Consider the following 24,380-nt stretch of genomic DNA (forward strand, 5'->3'; position numbering starts at 1 on the left):
CAGAACTTTTTTCTTTTCAACTTTTAAAAGTAGTCCTCAGGCAGAGATAGTTGTATCCTACATTTCTTCCCCAGGTTTAGTGTTAACAATAAGTCACACATGAAAGGAGGTATATTGGGCACAAAAAGTATGCATGCTTTTACAAGTTCAACTTACTGCATGTTACAAACAAGCCCTGTCAACACACAGTAAATACGTCTGTGCCTTGCACACTTCAGGCAGCCCATTTTGCAGACGTACTTGCTGTGTACAGCTTCTGACTATTCAGCCCTCAGCAAATACTGCCTGTGCATCTTCACTGCTTCTGCAGACAGCTCAGAAGAGCTGAAAGCTTGAATAAATTTCCCTTCCTCTTAAATGTGCTTCTGGGTCATAGTGGTTTATACTGTTTCCAATCTCTAGATGGTAATTTCTTTTCCTAGGTGGAGAAACTTCAGTGCTTAAATCAACAGATGTGTTGTTTGATGCTGTTGTGGTTGCTGTTAGCTTTTGTTTATGAGCTGGAATGCCAAAGTTCCAACCTCGTTTCTCTCATGCATTTTATGCATCATTAACTGTTTAAATTTCCTGTGTATGGATGGCTGTTACTTCTCACTATCAATTCCCTGAAACGTGGCTGTGTTAAAATGCAGAAACTGTTATACAATCAGAATAGGAAAAAGACCAGGTGACATCAATAACCACCAATATATCCCCATGTTTATGATACAGTATGTGACTGATAGATGGGGTAAGTTATAGCTACTGGTATTCTGTTTATGTCATCATTTGTTGAGTTTGGTTTTTAATTAACTATATGCTCCCAAGGAAACCTTGAAAGCATGAGGACATTCACATGGTTCCCCAAAATACATCTACAGTGCACCTTAGAAATTGAAAGTTTTTTAAACCCTTTTTCTTTGTAAGGAGGAAATATGTTCCATGAAAAGAAACTGAACTAGTTTCTCTCCTGAGTTTCTATTCCTGCTTCTTCCCTAACTGCTTGCTAATGACAAGCCATCAGTTCACATGTTTATTTGTCTCTAAGCTGCACAGCCTCTAAAGCTCTGCTTATGGTATGCATTTTTTTTTATCCAAACACTAGAAGAGTTATCAGTATGATCAACAATAGTTGGATTCACTTTCATTTTTCCATCTCCTAAGACACTTAAGACTCCTAGGACACCTCTCAGTTATGAAAGAAATGAAGGATGCAGACTGTCACACACTAACTCTCTGTTCAGTCAATGAAGAAAAGCATTTGCATCCCTGAAATCTGGGATCTGTAGTAAATGACTAAATATGCCATCCTATTACACCTTTCCACCATTCATGGAGCCAGCTTCCATCTAACAGCCTTAGGTGGCAGGTTGCTGGATCTGCCCCTTGGTCTTGCCACTGTACTCACTGTACTCTCTCACATGTACTCAAAGCAGAAAGGTCACAGTCATGGCAGAGGGATTATTTCTGTGGTTTCTGACTACAGGTCATTCTCAGAGGGAAGGGATATTTTGCCACGGCAGAAAGGAAGGCAATTTTATGCTGGTTTTACTGATACTAGTTTTGTTCTAACAAAAGGGTTAGAGCAACCTGATTTTAGTGTGCTTCATGGGCATCTAAAGTATGTGTTATTTGTATTCCCTCGTGACTTTTGGGTCGGGGTTTGTATTTCCTGGCTTCCCAAAACTTCCCTAACTAAATTTGGTACCTAGCAATGCAATCACTGACATCTGAGCAAGTTTCTTGTGTTCCTATTATAGTTAACAGAAAACAAGTCCACAGAGTCAATGAAGCATAGGGTGAGTCATTTAATCAAACGTAGGTATCTACTTTAGGATGACATGAATCACACCATACGCTTCATTGATTATCTAGAAACCCAAGGACAATTTATAAAGATGCTGATGCCACCTTACATTGTCTCATATGGTAGCTTAACTAGCGTGCTTTGCCTCCCACCTTAGTTTCTTGACTTGTGAAGGAGAGATCATACAATCAGCCACCCAGTTTGTGAGAGATGAAGATAATGAGTTCATGTTTGTAGAGTGTTAAGGAAATATTAAATCCAACAAGCTGTGCCTTAACGATATAGTCTTAACCCATACTGATGAAGACATACTGTTTACATATATACAGCAATAGAGCCATAAGCTCTGATTATGCTAACAGCCCTTCAGGGTCTCTACATGGCTTTCAACATTAGGTATTTTGTAAATAGAAATGTTAGGGCAGATATGTTGGAAAACTAGCTTAGAGTAAAGCAGAAGGTTAGCAGCTGAGCTGGGATAGTGAATTTTTGCATATAGCTCTTGTGACAATTGCTAATTGTCAGCTATAATGTAACTGTGTCTTCAGCAACCTGTGATTCCCTCATTTACTCCTGCAGGAATACAGCTGATTTTTATGTCTCATTTTCTATGTTGGTTACTGAATGTCTAAGAAATGCCTTCGAATCTTTCAGGATGAAAAGAGCTAGATAAATATTATTAATTATCATTGCAATTCAGGTAATTTATTCCAAAATTTCTGCAGTGTTCATGTATTTAATGAGTCAAGGTGTTTCATAACTCATCAGTTTTCAGCTGATGTTTTATGGCTTTCCTGTGTCAGAAGGACTAATTGATTATGGTTGTTAAAAGCATGGCTCAGTACAGAATTACTGCTATCATCTATGTATTATACAAACTACTTAAAACAAATCTTGGCTATAGTATTTCATCAAGGCAACTGAGTATGATAAATCAGTGTCTACAGTAACAGTTGAAATTTGTGGTATCAAGCCACCAAAATTGTTCACTTATTCTCCCTAACAAAATTTTCAACAGCAGATGAATTGCCATGTCCTTAAAGGTGGGGTAAAATACTGTAGACATGAGATAATCTCTGAGGTGATAAAGTCAAATGATAAAACTTTTCATTATAGCCATATATGTAAAAGATGACTGGACAGGACAAACCTTTTAGGAGTGTAACACTACCCACATAGATTTATTCTATTCAGTAACAACCCGATTTTGCCCTTCTCCTCTCCAAAGTAATCATGAAAATTACAATCGGAAAGGTTAAACTACACAACCACATAGAGCTGTCATGGAATAAAGAAAGGCAGGAGTAAAAAAAAACAACAAAAAATAAAGACAAAGGGAAATGTAAGTCTATTTCTTAGCTGGAAAGAAGACCTAATAACAAAAGAACAGAAAGTTAAATTAATCTTCGGTCTTCAAATACTAGTTAAGTGAAATTGGAGTATTACATCTATTCTTTTTGAGAAGAAGGTAAGAGTCCAAGTTAAAATAACAAGGAATATTTCAGTAAATTAGGTGTTTTCAACATAACAGCATATTCAACACCCAGGAATGAGTGGTGTTCCTCAAGGGTCCATACTGGGACCAATATTATTTAATATCTTCATCAGTGACGTAGACAGTGGGATTGAGCGCACCCTCAGCAAGTTTACAGACCATCAAGCTGAGTGGTGCAGTTGATTTGCTCGAGGGATGAGATGCCATCCAGAGGCACCTTGACAAGCTTGAAGAGTGGGACCATGTGAATCTCATAAGGTTAAATAAGGTCAGGTGCAAAGTCCTGCACATGGGTCCAGGCAATCCCCAACATCAATACATACTGGAGGATTAATAGATTGAGAGCAGCCCTTCGGAGAAGGACTTGGGGGTACTGGTGGATGAAAAGCCGGACATGAGCCAGCAATGTGCGCTCTCAGCCCAGAAAGCCAACCATATCCTGGGCTGCATCAAGAGAAGTGTGGCCAATAGGTCAAAGGAGGTGATTCTCCCCCTCTACTCCACTCTCATGAGACCCCACCTGGAGTACTGTGTCCATCCCTGGGGCCCTCAGTACAGGAAAGACATGGACCTGTTAAAGCAGGTCCAGAGGAGGCCACAAAAATGATCAGGGTGCTGGAAAGCCTCTCCTGTGAAGAAAGACTGAGAGAGTTGGGGTTGCTTAGCCTGGAAGAGAGAAGGCTCCGGGGTGATCTTATTGTGGCCATTCAATAACTAAAGGGGGCTTATAAGAAAGATGCAGAGAGACTTTTACTGGGGCCTGTAGTGACAGGACAAGGGGCAACAGCTTTAAACAGAAAGAGGGTAGGTTCAGATTAGACATAAGGAAGAAATTTTTCATGATGAGGATGGTGGGACACAGGAAAATGTTGCCCAGAGAAGTTGTGAATTCCCCATCATTGAAAGTGTTCAAGGTCTGTTTGGAAGGGGCTTTGAGCAACCTGATCTACTGAAAAATGTCCTTCTCAGGGGGGATTGGAACTAGATGATCTTTGAAGGTCCCTTCCAACCCAAACCATTCTATGATTCTATGATTCTAACGTTGATTCCTGCTACAAGACACAGATTTAATATTGAAATTATATGTATAATATATGTAAAACTTCAGTCATCATTATTCCACTGTAATTAGTAGTAGGGGAGCCTGAGCTAAAATTCAGTGACCAGTTCTGGACATCACACATTACAAATATTTCTGAAAAATTTGAGAGAATGCAGAAGGTTAAAAAAAAACAGGATAACAAGCAATGTGGTAAGCATGACCTATGAAAGAGTCAGAAAGAAGTGAGATTAGGGAAAAGTATGACAACAGTCTTCAAATATGCAAAAAACTTGTATTTCATGCCCTCTGTGAAAAGAACAAGAGGAAATTGGTAATAATTTGTAGCAAAGATGACTTCAGCTACAGAATGCCATGTATGAGAATGGTGACACTGAGTGACAAAGTATGCTGCAGACTCTTGTTCACTGAATGGCTCTAAAAAAGGATCAGACAATGTCAGCATATCTAAACAAGGAGATGGTCTAAACAATCACTCAAGGACCTAGATGGTTACAGTTCTGTTCCCCAAATATATTCTCATTGGTTTTTGTGGAGAGAGGAGAGAGGACAAGGGCTGACAGGCTTTGCTCATAAGAAGCTATAACTGGATCTCATACAGATTTTCTGAGTTACACAAATGGACTGTTTTCAAAGCACTCTTATTGCCCTGTTCATAGCGGAGTTAATATGGAAGTGGTCAAAGATAGAGTTATTGCGTGAAAGACACTAACAAAGAGAGGCTGGATTAGCCTGAGTTTGGAGCATCCCTTCAACTGCCATCCAGAGGCTTCTCCTATAGCACAGAGAACAAAAAAGTATCGTGAGTGCATTCTGTCCGTAAGTAGGAGTAATCAGCTGAAGAAGTTTGCTCATTCAGACAGTTTTGTAAACGCAGGTTTTCACAGACATTAGTGTAAATTTGACACCGAGTTGACATTAATTTCCAGTGGAATTTAGTGATTTATCATGGGAATATATTTCTCTTGTTTCAATTAAAGGCCACTGGAGAAGGTATATCCTCAGGTAATATCTCAGCCCCAGGTTCCCCTCCAAGCATTCTGCTCTGCCTCAGAGCCAGTATCTGGCTCCTGCATCTCCTCAGAAGCTTCTGCAAGTTGCCACCTATTAATAGATTTCACTGACTGCTGCAGCAGCCTCCTCACCAGAGTCCATTCCTGCTCACCCCTTCCCTGGTCCACTTCTCTTTCAGGCCACTTCACCGACTTTAAGCCCAAGCAAACAAAACACAGCTATCCTCATGCTGTCTTCCAGCCTCCAGAAACCAGGGATGCGGAAGTGGTTAATTGTATATGACATCTTGCTGCACTTAAATGGCATTGAGGAAAAGGAAGTGTGATTCAGCTATGGGCTCTTTGGGTATGTCAGCAGTTACAAAAACCCCACTTGGACAACACAGGAGTGTGAAATGACACTTCTTTAGGAAAAGTATGAGGCCCTTGAGGTTATTTATTTAGTTACATTTTCATTAAGTGCAGTGTTGCCCAGAAGTTATTTTGCTTTCAAGCCTATGATCAGAATGAGATCTGTCTCTACATTTTCTTCCGTGTTAAAGGAATATGTTAATCTTGTAATATTCATGCTGAGTTTTAAGCGTTGCTTCTTTTGGAGTTACTTCTTTTGTGACACAATATTTTATTTTGTGTTTTGTGTGAGGTAGATGCATCAGGACAAACCAGCTATGGATCTGGCTACTCGGACAGGAGAACACAGGGGATCAGATCTTGTATCTCTGCCTCCCTCATCCCTATAGAAGGCTGCTCCCAATTTTCCACCCATACTACCTTCTACCTAAAAGCATTAATAAAATATTTTTCCATGTATTTCCTGGTAGACTGTATCTGAAGATTTAAATAAATTCTTTACAGAGTGTAAAGAAATGCAAGCCCAGTCTACTTTCTAGCATGCTTTCACCTGAAACGGAGCATACTTTTATTGAGGAAAAGGCCCTTCAAACTGCAAAAAAAACATTGCTACCAAACAGAGGTATATGTGAATCTGAAGAAGTAAAAACCAGACTGGATGCAGTAAAATTCTGCCACATTTCCTTAGGAGAGGATAGAAAAAATTACTACTGTGTTCAGTGGCAGCTCCTTGAGGAAGCTGGAGATATGTTTTGGAAGGATGTGTGGAAATCCACAATGTAAAAGCCTGTGAAAGACAGATTTTATGAATAAGAAGAGGCATCAAAGTCTATTTTTGACACATATCTGCTAAAGTTCAGTAATTCTGCAGCTCTCAAAAAGCCCAAGAATGAACTGCCATACTGACAGGTCTCGAATGGTCAACCTGACAAATTCTTTCAAATCTACTTACCTACTGCATGTATGTGGTATCAGATCCCTATCTGACTCAGCTACTTATTTTATAAAGTATTTATTGATTTTCTGTTGAAGACTAGTGCAGCAGCTTTGTAATTTTCGTTTTCGCTCCTAGCTGAGGAATTCAGAGTACTTCACACTCTAACTAATTAAGCTTTTGCTTTGCCTAAAGCAACGAATATCATTAAATAGACTGGGCAAGAGATCTGCTCAAAGTTACACAGTGGTTTTGTGACTTGAAGTTACAACTTTGAATGCCTTGGTAAGGTTTAATCACCAAGTGAGACCTTATTACACAAACTCAGTGGTAAGACAGTTGCAGATCTCAGACAGAAACCTTTAAAAGGCCCTTTAATTAAGATGAAAAGAATGATTGCCCTAATCAAGAGAGCCTGAGCATTTCTTCTAACATTATCAGCAGCAGCTGCCAGATCAGATGCACTTTCCTGGAACAGCATTTCCTCTTACAGGGTGTTGTTACGTGAAGACCTTACGAGGAGCAGAACATCTCTAAAGAGCACCTCCTTATAGCCTAATTACACATTCTGCAGTAGCACACACTAACACAATCTCCTTTCCTGGTTGGAGATACACAAACATAAAGTAAATAAATACCCCTCTCTGAGCAAACTACTCATCTCAGGACTGAAATCTCTCATGGAGAAATCAACAGAGTGACTCCAAACTAGTTCAGACCCTAGAGGTGAAATCCTGGCTTAAATAAAATCAAGGATAAATACCACACCATAACCTGTAGCCTGTTGAAGTAAACAGGAAACTTTCTATGAATTTCAGTAGGCTGTGGTTAAATTGAGAAAACAAGTCTTATTAGGTAGATAATAAATACAAGTGCTGAACAGGAAGACAGCCTATTGGTCATAACCAGGTGGTTTAGCATGGAGCAGCTGCATGCACTAACTGCTCGGCATAGCTGTCCAAAGTTCCTCCATGACATTATATGGAAGGGACAAGGCAGAAGTTAAAGTGTTCTGAGGCAGGAAACAAAAGGGAGCTGCTTTCTGCAGAGAAGAGAAAAGAAAATGTCTTGTTGACTTCAATTGTCCACAGACAATGAAGCTGAGTACCTACTGAAAGATTAAGTCTTTAGAAAATAGTCTGCTCTCTTCATACATGCCATTTTATCTTTTGCCTACTGTTTCCATGACCTGGATAAAGATCTGTTTGTTGAGAAACATCTCTTACGATACTGATATATTTCAAAAACAGGTTATGAGGATGAATCCTCTGCACCAAGCTTTGTCAGAAGCCTCTATAATCTCCTGGCAATAAACTGCCACAGTTGTATTTCCTCTGCTCATCTCCAGTTACTTATCTCCCACTGCCAGTGACTGACTGAAGTCATCTTCTCCTGAGATGTGACAGATGGCAGATGGAACTGCTGTCTGCACTGGGTCAGCAATGAGCAATGTACAGTTAATGTGATGGAGCTGGGCACCGAGCACACAGGGCACATAGAGCACTTACCATCTCACAGAAACCCAGAGCTCATCAGACACCATTCATGTTGTCCAGGCTAACTGGAGAATATGTTAATGACCAGGCAGTAAGCAGTCAAAAACACACAGGAAAAATCCTGCTGAAAAAAAGCAATTGCTACACTAGGAAGGCAGACTGACTTGGCATTTTGCACAGTTTGTACAAACCAAACAATGCAATTTCTTCTACTTTAATTTGGGGAAAAAAACAATCCAAGAACCTTATTTTTTTACTAAACTTACCTCTAGCTGATTACCTGTCATCCCCACTCATTCTTCTGTTTTCTCCACCTTCACCTTTCTGTCCTTACCTGTACTGGAAATGTTCTCATCTGAGACCTCCTCTTCAGTCATCCATAGGGTACTTACTACTCTACAGCTTAGATTTCTCTAAGACTGAGCATTAATCTTACACACATTATTAATCTTACTATTCCTATGAATTCTCAAGTGAGTCTAAAATTTGTAAGTTTATAGAAAAAAAAAAAAAAAAAGAAAAAGAAAAACAACATATCCACAATTTTTCATGGCCCAGAGCTGAAAAATGTGATTGCTCCTGGGGTAACATTCTACTGAGGAGGCTGAGAATTAGGGAAAGGCCAGGGGATCACAAGTAATTGTGTTACAGCAATTTAATGAGCTCCTAGTCACCTGCCAAATCACAGTAACTTTTGATATTTATTTTCATACATGGTCCCACCTGCTGTATAAAATATATTCTCTAAAATCAGTATTTGACCTGTTAAGTAGTTAGACCTCTTGCAGATAGCTGTTAATACTCTGAGGATGTTTATTTATAATCAGGACTGTCTTCATTTAACATGCATATATGAAAAGCAATAGCAAAACATTGCTAGAAGATTTGTGTTGTTTCTCTCTGTTTCGCATGAAGACATTGGTGAATAACAGAACAAATTATCAGTAAATATCCCATATGAGTTTGAAATTAACTCATTTCATCTTGCTTATGCAGGTTACATTCTCCTTTCTGCAAATATGCAAGTAATTGCTTTTTACTGTCCATGGAAAGTGAATTTAGAGATGCAGTTTGTACATGACGGTATTTGTGCTGGCAATGATTGTGTCCATTCAGGAGCAGCTTGAGAAAGAGATGCAAATTACCTCTGTCAGCAGCACAGCTCAGACTTTGAATATACCAAATCAGTCTGTAAAACTAAATATTGGTAAAAATAGTCATTAATTAAGTTCTTATAGCAAGTTCATTGGAGAAAGTGAGAATCTGTTTTTCAATATTCTAAAACCAGAGAAAGTGGCTAAATTAGCATATTATTCATGTGCACTTCTCTTGAGATCTAACTGCTGACCTCTTTACATGTCTTTTATATGCAGAAGGGTCTAATAACTATGAATAAATATACACTCTTGGGAAATGATTTCATGGTTTCAGATTCCACTTCCTTGAGTGCAGAAAGAAGTGCTGATTAAACTTTATGGGCTGTTGTTACTCCACTCTGCTTGGGACAACACTTCAATGACATTTTCCTATGCACTGGTATCAAAGGCACAGAGTATGGGAGAGAAATTTGCTTCCAGATAAGAATTCATGTAAAGTGCAGTGGCATTTCTGAGAGGGGCAAGTCAGATCACATCCAATATCACACTCCCTTGGTCTCAGGAGAGAGAGGCACTATGGTTTGACAAGGGCTATGCAGGAGTTATGTGCAAGTTACATGTGAACCATTTCAATATGTCACCTCTTCTGTTCATCTCACCTGTTTTCACCAAGTTACATGGCATGGCAGTTCCTTTGAAGTTCATTTGCCTTGCTGAATACTGATTCCCTGGACAGTAGTTTACCCATGCATACTAAAAAAAAAAAAAAAAAAAAAAAAAAAAAAAAGGATAAAAAAGAAGATAAGTAATTCTAGAAGGATATTATTGCTCAGGGAACGTGATTACAATTTTGTCATTAAGAAATTACTGACCTACATAATTTATACTCAGAACTGTAAGTGATATTGTAGATGACCTATCTATTAGATCTCAGCATGGAGACTTGGCACCATTTTAACTAATGCATTAGTATGTGTCAGATTCAGACAGCCATCTGAAATTACTAGCCGTGATTAATATAATTAATTATCTACTATTAGGTGTGCCCATATTTTGGTAGAACCCTTTCAGAAAGTGAGATAATTAGATACATTAACTGAAAAACATCCAGACAGTTTATATCTAAAATGATTAGGATGTAATAAGCACATTTCCTGCTTTCACAAATAATTTTGTATATGAGATTGTAGAAAAGCAATGAAGTTTACAAGTAATACATCAGGGCAATGTTAAAACTATTGATAATTACACTACAAATAAAACTTGGAAAAATGTTCTGGCAAAGAGTTTGTCAGTGCTGAGCAACATACAGCTGTGAGGACTGTCCTTATTCATAAACTCAGAGGACAGTTTGATGAAAGGAAGAGGGGATCCTTTGGTGGAGATGACACGACATTACATACCGATGATTTTATTTCTTAAAATGGCATTTTGTTTAAAAAGTGAATAAATAACTTGAAAAGACTAACTGAACCCAAATGAAAATGATACATATCTTTGTGATCACTGTCTTCTCGTTGTGACACAAAAAGGAAACAAAAAGTGGGTTTGCTCGAATAAAATACTGTCAATTCCAAAAATAATAGTTTTCTTTTTTTTTCTTTCTCAACAACAAAAAAAATCTAATCTCAAATTACTTCACCCCCCCTTTTTTTTTTAATATTAAGATCAACAACAACAAAAATTCTGCTCTGCCTTAGGCATGACCCCAATAGAAATTTTTTACACTTTGACACAATATGTAAGCTACAATAAGAAGCATTTCAGACAGAACAATGATTTCTCCATCGTATTATAAATTTCACCAGTCTCTGCAGTGCTGCTCTGAAAAGGCACATTGTAATCCATCTGTGAAAAAGAAGAGGCAAGATATGCAGGGCTTACTAGATAAGCAAGAGATGCACAAAGATTATTCTGTCCTTCTGAGCAATGCAGCAATGCCAATAGGCTTATATTAATAATTATATGATGACAGAATTAGGTCAAAACATACAACTTTTTCATAGTCACATCCATGACATGAAATGATGAAGCGATACCTCACTTTGTGCTGTCCCAGCTGACATGTCCACACTGTACAGTACCATAGGGCAAGGTACTGGCTCAGGCCTGAAACCTATTTACAACATCCATGTGACTACTGACAGCTCTGATGCTTTTTAGTTGGTGAGAATCACAACAAAATAACGTAGTAGACATGAGTCTGTGTGCATGTGTTTGGCACAATGTAGGCTTAAGAGAATGATATTGTACAAAGCAAGAACAGTAAAGGTTATCCTTTGGCAAGATACAACAAACAAGACAAGAATATTTATTTCTTACAGATTGGAAAGCTGATAATATGTCCATTACCTATAAAGGACTTTATAACTTTGTCCTGCAAACACTTTTTGTGCCCAGCACGTCTCAGTGCACCTCAGGATAGCTGACAAAATCCCCTCTGAGGGTTATTGTGCTGGCAAATGGATACCCATGAACTCTGCAACATGTTAAAGCCTTAATTAAAGATATAGCAGTATGTAGGTATATGGACATTTGTCACATGTTGTAACAAGTTGCATGTCTTCACTTGGGGATTTTGCTGACGCTGTCCAAGATCACCGAAGATGGGAATGTAGCAACAGACCGAGCTCAAGAGTGTGTAGAATGAAGTTGCAAAGTCATTTACAAGGTAGTGGACCTTTTTTTTTTTTTTTTTCCCCAACACATAATGACTAAATATTCTCACCTTAATAGTATTATCTTGACAATGAATAACATCTACTGTTGCTGTTTTGTACAAACCTGTTCTAAACCTTTGTTGTGTTTTGCCACTTCTGCTTGCCACTGTTAAGGCAGAAAACAAGGAAATATTTTTGTGAAGTTTATAAAGTTCTGGTGGGGATGAGCCCTGCTATCACTGAGGTAAGAGCCACCCCTACATGTGACAACATGCTGAGGCTAGTAATTCTGGCTTTCGGTGGTTTACTGTGTGCTAAGGACATTACGTCATTGCACAATTGGGATCATCACTCAGAGTATGAGACAGGCTGCTGCTCAGATTAGACCAGGCTATTTGGGGTCAGATTATCTAGCAGCGTATCCTGTCTTCAACAAGGATCAGCAAGCAGATACAAAGGAAGGAATGTAAGAAAAAGGCAGGCATGCAGTGATTCCTCTCCAGGTGCTCTGCCAGCCTCCAAATCACTTATGACTCACAGACTTCTTGGAGAGTTGTCTTCGCTTTTAACAGCCTCCACTAGATCTGGACTCCATGAAGTTGCCCAGTCACTGCATGTAAACTTTTAGCACCCTCAGCATCATCCTAAAACAAGGAGGTCCCTGTTCCCAGGAGCTCCCTCACCAAAGACTGTCACAATCCAAGCAGTTCTTTTCCTTCCCATTGCCATCTAGCAGCTCAGGCTTCAAATAAGCTGCAACTGTAAAGAAAAGAAAATAAATTCCAGATGACCAACAACCTGTCTTTTGAAAACCAGAATGCCCAGTATTTTATTCTGTGTCTGTTTATGCACAATCCACATTCATCACTGGTTCACCCACACATATCTTCTGGCTGTGAGACAAATGACTTCTTGTTTCCGAAGGACAACAGACCTGTTTCCTAAAGCAGGCTGCCAAAATCTGTCAACTCATTTGTCCTTCTGCCAACCCTCACCAGCAGTAGGTTCCTTCTTGCTCCACCAGAAAGTAGCAACTCCGACTTCCCTGCACTCCCACACTGACCAGAAGTGGAGAGGAAGGTCAAGGCACCAAGCAGGACTGGTTCAGCCAAAACTGGTGCCACAGTTACAGGTGGGACTGGTTAGCTGCTCTCAGCAGTCTCTTTATGCAGGCAGCTGCCTCTTCTTCTGATGCCTGCAACCAGACCTGTTTCTTTTCCAGAACAGCTAAGATGTCCATCACAGATTAAATGACAGCAGAAAGACTGATTTTAGAGATGTTTTTCCACCGTTTTCTGCTTCTAAATTTGTAGCATGATAAATATTTAAGTACAAATTATTTTTTCCTCCTTTGGTAAAAAGTAAACTGCAAACTTCCTGTGAATGAAAAACAATGTAGTGATTAAAAATAATTATAACAGATGACTCATGAGTCTACAGAGGTTTTTGCATCAGCAAATAAAATTGGTCAGGATAGATGGAAAAAAAGCGCACTGAAGTTTAACTACCAAATGTATCTTCCAAGCCCTCATTTCCAATCCCTTTTCAAATGAAACCTTTTTCATCGTAGATCACCCAGCTACACTTTGTATTTGAAATTTTTTTTAATTAAAAAGTGAAAGAAGAAAAATGGAATGAGCACTCAAAGTGACACCTCTCCAGAACAAAGAGCTCTCCAAAATGCAAACCATTAGAGAGGTCTTCTAAGATATGTACTCACTCATACACAGGAAAAAAAAAACAGTGGAGGAATTACTGTGCCAAGTGAAGACCTTGCCAGCTTTTACTTATTCACTGTTTCTCCCTTACAGTGTTGTGTTGAAACTCTTGTAATTCATCAGCTTTTTAATTTAGGGGCTCTTTTTCCCAGAGGATCCTAAACTGTGTCAGATTGGAACAAAATGGCTCTTCTTCCTATGTTCTTCTGCTAAGAGTTACCAGTAGTGGCTATTTGACGTAAATATTGAGTGGGTGGGGGTGAATTAAAGGTTGGATAGAATACTGGAGTATTATTTTCTCTTTTAAGGACATTTTCTCACATTCCCTAATATTTGGGAACAGGAAGGAAGAAAGGACTCCTTCTCTTGAAACAGACACCTTTTCCTTCATAGTCTTTCTTGGACCTGTTTCTTTTCTTACCTACTTTTCTGTTCTCTATTACATTATTTGCATCTTAGCCCAGAGAGAAGGGAACCTCCCATCCTTAACAAGTCACTGAGAAGAAAGTCAAAGAACAGGTGGGAAACACAAAGGTAAAGAAGTTAAATGATTTGCTCAAGATTGTGTCAGTAACAGATCCAAGAATATTTAATGAGGATCAAATCTTGAATTTTCCATGCTGGGAACCAATTTATTTGATACGATATCTAAAGAGCAGCTGCTTTATCTCAACCAAATGAAGAAGCATGATGGACTCAGGTATTTTATTCAGCTAACACAGGCCCCAGAGATTGATCAAGGAGCCATGTAGAAATGGCTGAAAGGAAACACAACTTATCACAGGGCAACAGTAACCAAGGAAAACTGAACTTGCACCCTTCATGGAGCTTATGTTTACTTTTTACCTGAGCACAGATTACTGAGCAGGACTCACACTGCTGTTGCCATCACCCATCTCCTGAATACAGCTTGGTGCTTACAGCATTCACCCAGCAATTTCTGAGACTAAAGTCCCTCCTTAGCAAAGAAGATTCATGGCCACATTTCCCACATATTTAACCACTAGGATATATCAAGTGGATAACAATACTGTCATGCCTCAATTGAAGCTGGGTCACCGTGGCCAGACCACAAGAGGTGGATTACTCAGCTGAGTGGGTGTTAGGGTCATGTCCTGCTTTCATGGACTGTTTATGGACTTCACATTGGACAGCTGTTGACTGTCTCTCCACCACCACTATTCTACAGCCTGTTGATCAAAGTATTTGCTCAGGGTTTGCATGCTAGAAACTTCCCAATGAGATCAGTCAAGTGTTTCTTAGGAGTTAGGACTACAATGAGTACCCAGCTCACCTCTGCACTGAACAGAGTGTACTGAACACCATCCCCCTGTGTTTTCCTAGAAGTCAGATATTCTTTGGTACCTTACTGCACTGCCTTTTTGAGAGTTTTTCTGCTGGTGGGTCAGTAGGGTGAGAGGTCATTACCTGGAAGACAGCAGTAACTCATTGCTATGGGTACAAGATCTGTGACGGCCATCCTGCTTCTGACCTGCTACAGCAGGGATATCTGGTTCCGTGCCTATAGGACTGTTCTTCATCCAACAGGTAAGGCTATCCCAGGGATCTCTGCATGAATATATTGCCTATTATAAATATATGGATAGAGTTGTCTGCACTGAGCCTGGAGCCACCCTTCCCTGTCTGTCATACCTTAATGTTCCTACCACAGTTGTCAATGGGAACCTCCTAGACAACTGTCTAAAGATTTCTCCCTGCTTCTGGACTGTCCCTATTTGTGGTAGAAAAGTCAGCTCTACAGGAGGGAATTGTAAAATTGTTATTGGCGAACTGCCCATGCTCAGTGCCTGTAGCACCTCTGAAGTTCCCAGATATGACAGATAAAATTAGGCCTGGAAGGTGGAAGGATGGAGCCAGACTCAGACTTGGGAGTTCAGCAGAACTTGCAGGGTTGAGCTAGATGGGCCCCAGGAGATAAGGCTGGGAGATTTATAGTCAGGATAGTTGTTGGCTCTGGGCGTCAGGCCAACCTCATTATCTTAGACACAGTCAAAGAAGATGAACTCACAGAATACAAACCTTGCACTGCAAACCACTTATACAGCTCTACTGTACTAATTATGTTAGTATTGGTTTCGCTTTCCCTTTCAGCCTAAGCAATTTCTGCTTCTATCTCACATGTCACCTGGAGTTCATACTCCTCCTCACCTCCCGCACAAGCCCTGCTGTTTAGTGACCTGTTCTCTGTCAAAAGCCAGTGTGCTCATGCCAACAGGACAGGCACTTTGGTTTGGTAGTGGGTGAAGTTATTGCTGTGTACAATTTATAAAGGGTTCTGGGATGAAAGAGGAGACACTACCATTAATTATTGAGGCCTATCTCTGAACTTTTTTCCAGGTTCCATAAATGCCTTTTCTCACAAAAGGCTTGAAAAACTTAATCAGCTGAATAAGTAAATCCAGATTGAGGGGTCTGCACCAGTTCAGCCTACTCCTGCTAACAAAGCTCTGGATCAGCACATGGGAAGAGCCTCAGAAAATGTCTCTTCTCTCACCAGCTGTTGTCCTGGCTTAAGAGATAAAGCTTTTTTCAGCTGTCTGCGACATCCCTTTCTCACTTTCCTGAATAGTCCTGTTCAACTTTCAAGTCACAGCATGACCAACCAAACCAAGAAAATGCTTTCTTTGCTTATCCCACAACCTCAGGAAATAGAGCCCACATAGAAAACAAACACATGAGCACATAAACATCTTTAAGCACACACATGCATCTATTTTTTTAGACAGACTCATAAAGAGCATGCGCATGGTTAATTTTTTTGTTGAACTGGACTCAGTACCATGAAGATTAACTCATGGATTAGGATTCAGAAATCACCAAATTATTGTTTTTATTTGAATTACTGGCACATGCATCTGAAATAATAACTTTTGTCAGAGCCCCACAAAGCCATTTTCATAATGGTGGCTGGGCAAGAAAAATACAAAGCTTTCCAAGGAAAACAAATATTAGACAGTGTCTTCATCAGAGTCAATCTCCCTCTTAAGCACATAGTATTCATATTTCTTGGGTTCTCTGGCATCCAGCTTCTGGTGTTTGCTTTGGGTAGGATGACATTGCTTCAAATCTCTACCATGTAGACAGTTCAACAGCAGGTTGTGCACAGCTGTCATTGGTTAAAAGCAGTGCAGCATGTTCACTCTTCTAAATGCTTTTATCTAAGGATCAGGGCTAAATTAGAAGATGGCAGCTGTTTTGTAATAAAAGTGGAGTGCTCTGTCTCCATAAGGTAGAGCTCTAGACTACCCACTTATTCATTACAAATAAACATTGAAAATAATTTAAGGTAGTGATTATAACTTTCCTGGAACTTAAAATGGGCAGTCACTTTTTTTTTTTTTTTTTACAGTTTAAAGAAAGAAAATATGGCTGCATTGACATCTTTAAAAAATCAAGGATTTCTGCCACTGTCCCAAGAACACACAAGCACACATACACAGCCTAGCATTAAAGTGTCTCAGCTTTGGTTTGTAATAAATAAATTGTTGAGAACAGTAACCACTTTTATTTCAGACTGGAGACATTCACTAAACAAGGCTGAGGAGAATCGATCTGTGCTACTTAGCTAATCAATACTTCTTTTGCATGTTTATCTGGAAACTTCTGATCTTCCCAAATCCATTTTCATTTCACCAATTATGATAAGAAAGGTTAAGCTTGGATTTGTTTTTATAAGCAACCTGATCAAGAAAAAAGATTTTTTTTTGCCTCTTTTTCAGATCTTACAAAGTTCATAAAGCAATTGTCTATGTAACAGATTTTGTATTTGCTTCTGAGGGCTGCATCTCTTTTTGATGGCTCAGTAAAACAGCATGTTTGTAATAAGAACCCTTCAAGGAAATGGAGATGTAATGCAGATAACACTTAAATTACTTTTAGAAACTGATAGCATATTCCTACATATTTTGCAGAACTGTGAAGTCTGTTCTGCTGGGTAGAAGGATGCAATATTTGGTGTGTTTCCACTACACACTACCTGATCAGGAGGTCTTCAGACAATGGGAAGAAACAAAAAGGTCACAGGCCTTAGTATTCATGGGTGACTTCAATGACCCCAATATCAGTTGCTGAGGCGAGCTGCTCTGGTGCCAGCACAATTGGCAGCGGAGCACTCTAGTGCGGTGCACAGGGGAGTTCCCTGAACAGGGGGAACCTGAGGGGAGTAGAGAGACCTGCCAGGAGCCAGCAGCTCACACCACAGTGGCTGAGACCTGGGCAGGGCCAGGAGAAATGGCAGCCAAGCCCCCACACCTATAAAAGAAGCCCTATGGGGAGCACCATGACCAGGGTGGGCAAACAGGGCATGGTGTAGCAGTCTGCACAGAGGGGAGCAATGGCACCCACCCGGCAAAAGGCCGTGGCCTCTCTAAACTCTGCACCCGCCGCGCCTGAGGCAGCTTCGCAGCCAGAGCTCCGGTGGAACACGCTGCCACCCGGGTGCCAGGCTGCAGGGTGGGCCCTGCTCTTCTGCCAGCGCCGGCCGGCAGCAGTGAGCACAGCTGTGGGAGCTGCGCCCAGGGAGAGGAGCTCCTCCGCTTAGGGACAGAGCTCCGGGAGGGGGGCAGCAGGTTGAGGGGTATCAGGGAGAGCGAGAGGGAGACAGACTGCAGGAACTGCACCTGCCTTCCCTGGGACAGGCCTGTCAGGCCAACGGGACACACGATATGGAGGATTCCCTGTCCTCTCCCCACCTGGCAGAATGTGGTGACTTAAGGGATAGGGGACAATGGTGACAATTCCTGCCCAGCACAGCAGGCACGTCTCCTCCATGATCGCCCCGTCTTCCCAGGTGTCCGTGTGTAATAGGTACGGGTCTGCAAGTGGAACCGAACAATGAGGAGGACGATGGTTCATCTAGGTTGGAGATGTTGCCAAGGTTAGGTCAGCCTATGCCCTGCATCAAAACCACTTCCATAAAGAAGAAAAGACGGATCATTGTCATAGGAGACTCTCTTCTGTGGTGAACAGTAAGCCCAACATGCCAACTGGACCCACTTCTTAGGGAAGTCTGCTGCCTCCCTGGGGTCCAGGTTAAAGATGTGACAAGAAAACTTCCTACCATGGTATGGCCCTCAAATTTTTATCCATTATTACTTTTTCATGTAGGCAATGACGAAGTTGCAGTAAGAAGTCAAAGGGCGATCAAAAGAGACTTCAGGGGCTTGGGACAACTGTTTAAGGGATTAGGAGCACAAGTAGTGTTCTCCTCTATCCCTCCAGTTGCAGGAATGATGAAGGAAGAAACAGGAAGAACCAGCAGATTGATATGTGGCTCCGAGCTTGGTGTTACCGGCAGATCTTTGGGTGTTTTGATCATGGGTCGGTCTACCTGACACCAGGCCTCCTGGCAACAGATGGAGTTCAAAGGGGGAAAAGGATCTTTGTGCAGGAGTTAGCAGGGCTCATCAAAAGAGCTTTAAACCAGATATGAAGGGGGGAAAGGGATAAAATTGGCTCGCTAGAGATAAGCCTGGGGGAGGCACATCAATGTTTGAGGGACGATGTGCTAGTGAGGTCCTTCAGTCTGCTCCATGCTGTGCTGAATACACTGAAGCATATTTGAGATGTCCCTGTACTAATGTGTACAGCATCTTAGCCATCTCAGTGGAGGTAAGGAATGGAGATCCACATGGCAGCAAAGACCTAAGTGTTGTCAATGCATTAGAAACCACAGAAGAATCTGAGAACAGTCACATATGAATTAGGGCTTGTCCCCAAAAAAAGGTGGCAGGATCAATAGCCCAGCTTATGTGCATTTACATGAATACATGCAGCATGGGTAACAAACAGGAGTTGGAAGCATGCAGCTGGAAAACTGTGATATAGTTGCAGTCATGGAAACATGGTGGGATGACTCACACAACTGCGGTGGATGGCTATAAACTCTTCAGAAGGGATAGGCAAGGAAGGAGAGGCAGTGGGGTAGTCCTGTCTGTTAGGGAGTGTTTTAACTGGTTGATGATGGTGATGAATGGGTCAGGTGTTTATGGGTAAGAAGCAGGGGAAAGGCCAACAAGGCAGATGTCATGGTGGGAGTCTGTTATAGACCACCCAAGCAGGATGAAGAGGCAGATGAAATATTCTTGATGACAATCAAGTGGCCTTGCAATGACATCAGCCAGCTCCCTCAGCACTCATGGATGAATTCCATCAGGTCACATGGATTTATGCATGTCCAGTTTCTTTATATGTTCCCTAACCTGCCCCTCCTCTGTTCAGGGCAAGTTCTCCTTGCTCCAGACTTCCCCTCTTGCCTCAGGGACATGGGGATTCCTAAAGGCCAGTCTTACCAATAAAGGCTGAGGTGAAGACAACATGGAATACCTTAGCCTTTCTATGTCCTTTGTCACCAGGGCCCCAACCACATGCAGCATCAGGCCTACATGTCGGCAACATGGACAGTGGGATTGAGTGCACCCTCAGCAAGTTTGCCGATGACACCAAGCTGTGTGATGCAGTCGACATGCTGGAGGGAAGGGATGTGACATCCAGAGGGACCTGGACAGGCTTGAGAGGTGGGCCTGTGTGAGCCTCATGAAGTTCAACAAGGCCAAGTGCAAGTTCCTGAACATGGGTCAGGTTAATCCCAAGCACAAATACAGGCTGAGCAATGAATGGATTGAGAGCAGCCCTGTGGAGAAGGACTTGTGGGTATTGATGCGTGAAAAACTGAATATGAACCAGCAACGTGTGCTCTCAGCCCAGAAAGCCAACCATATCCTGGGCAGTATCAAGAGAAGTGTGGCCAGCAGGTCGAGGGAGGGGATTCTCACCCTCTATTCTGCTCTCATGAGACCCCACCTTTGTTCAGCTCTGGGACCCCGAGCATAAGAAAGACATGGACCTGCTCTAGCGAGTCCACAGGAGGGCCACGAAGATGATCAGGGTCCTGGAGCACGTCTCCTACGAGGACAGGCTGAGAGAGTTGGGGTTGTTCAGCCTGGAGAAGAGAAGGCTCCGGGGAGACCTTATAGCGGCCTTCCAGTACTTAAAGGGGGCTACAGGAAAGATGGGGAGGGACACTTTATCAGGGATTGTAGGGATAGGATGAGGGGTAACAGTTTTAAACTGAAGGAGGGTAGATTTCAATTAGATATTAGGAAGAAATTCTTTACTGTGAGGAGGGTGAGGCACCGGAACAGGTTGCCCAGAGAGGTTGTGGTTACCCCTGCCCTGGCAGTGTTCAAGGCCAGGTTGGACGGGGCTTTGAGAAACCTGGTCTAGTGGAAGGTGTCCCTGACCATGGCAGGGGGGTTGGAACCAGATGATCTTCTATCAGGTCTCTGAACAGCCTAACATCTGATCTCCTGAATGTCAGGGCTGTGATTCTGGGTTTTTGTCTTGTTCCCTCCCCTCATGATCCTGAAGGCCATTATCTCATGATTGCTTCAGCCAAAGCTGCCACAAGCCTTCACATCCCTGACCAGTTCTGCCTTGTTTATTAGTGTCAGGTCCAGCAGAGCATCTCCCCTTATCAGATTCTTCATCACCTAGGTTAGGAAGTTTTCATCAGTGCACTCCAGAAAACTCCTGGACTGCTTGTGCCCTGCTATGTTGCCATTCCATCAGAAAGACCCATAGAATCATAGAATCATTTAGGTTGGAAAAGACCCTTAAGATCATCAAGTCCAACTGTAAACCTAACACTGCCAAGTCCACCACTAACCATGTCCTCAGGCACCATATCTACATATCTTTTAAATACCTCCAGGGATGGTGACTCCACCACTTCCCTGGGGAGCCTGTTCCAGTGCTTGACAACCCTTTCGATGAAGAAATTTTTCCTAATATCCAAGGATGATAGAATAGAGTGTACCCTCAGCAAGTGTGCAGTTTTGGTCAGAGGGAAATCTCTTTGAGTTCAACAATGGTGAAGAGCAAAGTTTCTTCCTCCCCACCTGGGGAGGAATAACTCTATGCACCATAACAGGCATGGGGTTACCATGCTTACCACAGGCTTACCAGCTGGTAAACAGCTCTACAGTGAAAGACCTGATGGTCCTAGTGGAAAACAATCTGGCCATAAACCAATAACATGCCCTTGCAACAAAAAGGCCAACAGGTTCCCAGGCAGCATAAGGCAGAACATTGCCAGCAGGTCAAAGAAGGTGATCATTCCCCTCTGCTCAACCCTGGTGAGACACATCTGGAGTGTTGTGTCCAGTGCTGAGCTCATCAGTATAAGGAAGATATGGGCTTACTGCAGTGAGTCCAGCAAAGAGTCATAAAGATGATGAAGGGACTGAATCATCTCTCCTATAAGGAAAGGCTGAGACAGCTGGGACTGTTCAGCCTGGAGAAGACAAGGCTCAGGGTGGATCTCATCAATAAATACACATACCTGAAGTGACAGTGCAAAGAAGATGGAGCCAGACCCTTTTCAGTAGTGCCCAGTAACAGGACGAGAAGCACTGGGCACAAACTGAAACACAGAAGGTTCCATCTGAACATCAGGAAACACTTTTTTACTGTGAGGGTAACTGAGCACTGGCACAGGTTGTCCAGGGATGTTGTGGAGTCTCCATTCTTGGAGATATTCAAAACCCAAGTGGACATGGTCCTGGGTAATTTGGTCTATCTGACCCTGCTTGAACAGGAGCACTGGACTAGATGATCTTATAAGGTCCCTTCCAACGCCAACCATTCTGTGATTCTGTCAAAAGAAAAAGTCAAAGCTAGCAAGCAATAGAGCACAGCATGCCTCTTCCCCCAGAGACCAGATCTGTTTCCAGAACGTCCTGTAAGCTACCAGTGGTTACAGTCTCTTCTCTCTGCATTACTCACTACAGCTTACTATCAAGGAGCTTGCACAGCCCAGAAACTTGAAACAAGTCAACACATGTTTCTGAGAACTTAAATCTTGGTTGCTGCCCAAGCAGAAATTGTAAGACCATTGAAAACAGAACAGCCTGGGAATGGATGCTGTACCTGTATCCTTGCTCTAGTAAAGGACTTTTTGCCACTCTGGCAATGATGCCGGACCCGGTGACCCAGCAGCAGTCTCCTTGCTCTAACAATGAATAATTGTGAATGTTCAGTTCTGAGCCAGCCTCCAAGAGCTGGTTTTGAGGATGATTCACAGTCTCAGTTCAGGCTATTTGGAAGAAATTAGACATTGCATTTTGATAAGGGATCTTGGAATTAGAAGTTTGGATTTAGCTGTCATGGGAATGCCCTGCAGCAAGGAGCTTACATCATATTTCCAGTCTTGGCATCTCCCCCCCAAAAATGTTTGTACTTTCCACTCCATGGTATTTGGTATGGACATCTCTCTAGCCTGCTGCACTGGCATACAATCCAACCACTGCATTACTTTTGTTATTTCTCAGTGTTCCGATACCCATTCTTGTCCACAGTGGTTGCACAGCAAGTCAGACCAACAGTGGAAATAAAAGTAATTAAAGGATGGGGGTTAAGGGGGTGAGGAGGAGGGTGTGAGCCCTCCATCTTCACTTACATCAGTGATCTGCAGATCAAGCTGGTGAATTCACAGCAATGCACTATCCTTGGCCAAATCCAACCAACAGGACAAAGTAAAGCATAGAGATTCCCTTTGTTTTTCAAAGGTATCCTTGAATTTCAAGCCTTTAAATTTTCCAGTTTTCATAAAACTGTCTAGTTCAAGTTTGTGTTGGCAGATTATTTCTTTAAGTTGTTGTAGATGGCAATGTCTTTGATTATTTTTCCAAATTTCATCCTGAGCCTTTTTTCCTTTAAAGCTTATTTCACTACTAACATGAAATAAACAAGGAATATATGCCAAAGAGTTTTAAATAAAGAGAAGGTAAATGGCCTCTTCTACCTGTCTCTTCCAGATCGAAGTGGACAGTTGAATAATATCACAGTGATGTTACTTTTGTAAAATCCAGATAAAATTTAAGGAAGACTAATAAATGCATGCTTAGCAAAAAAATTAAGACAGGAGTTTCTGAAAAAGAAAGTAATGAGGTTCAAATTATATCTCATTATTAAAAAAATCCATCCTTGTTGTAGTAGGAAGAAGAAAATATTAATATTTTATGAGCTAACTCTCTAAAAAGAAATTAAATATTCTGAGTACTTTAGTACTTCAAATACATTTGCTTTTGCTCAAATATTTTATGCTTTTCAGGGGACAGAGAGCACCCACCATTCCTATGTCTCACTGTAAGATTCATCATAAGCTATATTTGAGTGATACTACTATAAAGCCTATAATTTACCTTCAGGAAAACTGAAGGTAACCTGAATCATAGTAAAAAGGAAACAAAACAAAAATGTTGCAACTGTAGACTGAACATGGAGACACAGACACTGTTCAGTTCCTTTTACGTATATTTACTTTCCAAATGTATATTTAAACAATGTCTAATTTTACTAAAAATCTAGCATAATCTTAATTAAAGTTCAATGGAAAGTAGAAGGGCCATTCTACAGCACATTGGATGATTCTGACATTTATTTTTCTTCTGAGGGAGAACCCAAAGCTGCTCCTTCTAAATGTTTTATTTAGAACTAATAAAAATATTTTCTTCAAAAAAAAATCAAAATAATTTTTCCAAACATGATTTCTTCCATTTTAATTAACTATATATCCATATTTGAAATCAGTTATTTTTAGGTGAAAAAAATTGAAAACTATTCTATTCTGAAAGAATCAGGACAGAACATTAAAAGTTATAAAAACACGTTCATCTGGGAGACAGAGAATTACTCCAACAAAACATATTTCTCCAAAATACTTCAACACAGAGTCATTTTCTAATGGCA

General features: G+C 41.2%; 1 long non-coding RNA gene across 4 annotated transcripts in view; it reads right to left on the bottom strand.

The window, feature by feature from the left end:
- Positions 1–24,380, bottom strand: part of LOC141951568 (uncharacterized) — a 105,202-nt gene that overhangs the window by 11,582 nt on the left and 69,240 nt on the right. For all 4 annotated transcript variants that reach the window (XR_012631388.1, XR_012631391.1, XR_012631392.1 and 1 more), the window contains 3 exons: positions 12,576–13,269; positions 11,038–11,080; positions 9,892–9,985 (listed from right to left, as the gene is read on the bottom strand). This is a non-coding gene — a long non-coding RNA (uncharacterized LOC141951568). The remainder of the gene's footprint in view (positions 1–9,891; positions 9,986–11,037; positions 11,081–12,575; positions 13,270–24,380) is intronic.

Source organism: Strix uralensis, chromosome 1 (genome assembly GCF_047716275.1).
Source record: "Strix uralensis isolate ZFMK-TIS-50842 chromosome 1, bStrUra1, whole genome shotgun sequence".
Taxonomy (NCBI): Eukaryota; Metazoa; Chordata; class Aves; order Strigiformes; family Strigidae; genus Strix; species Strix uralensis.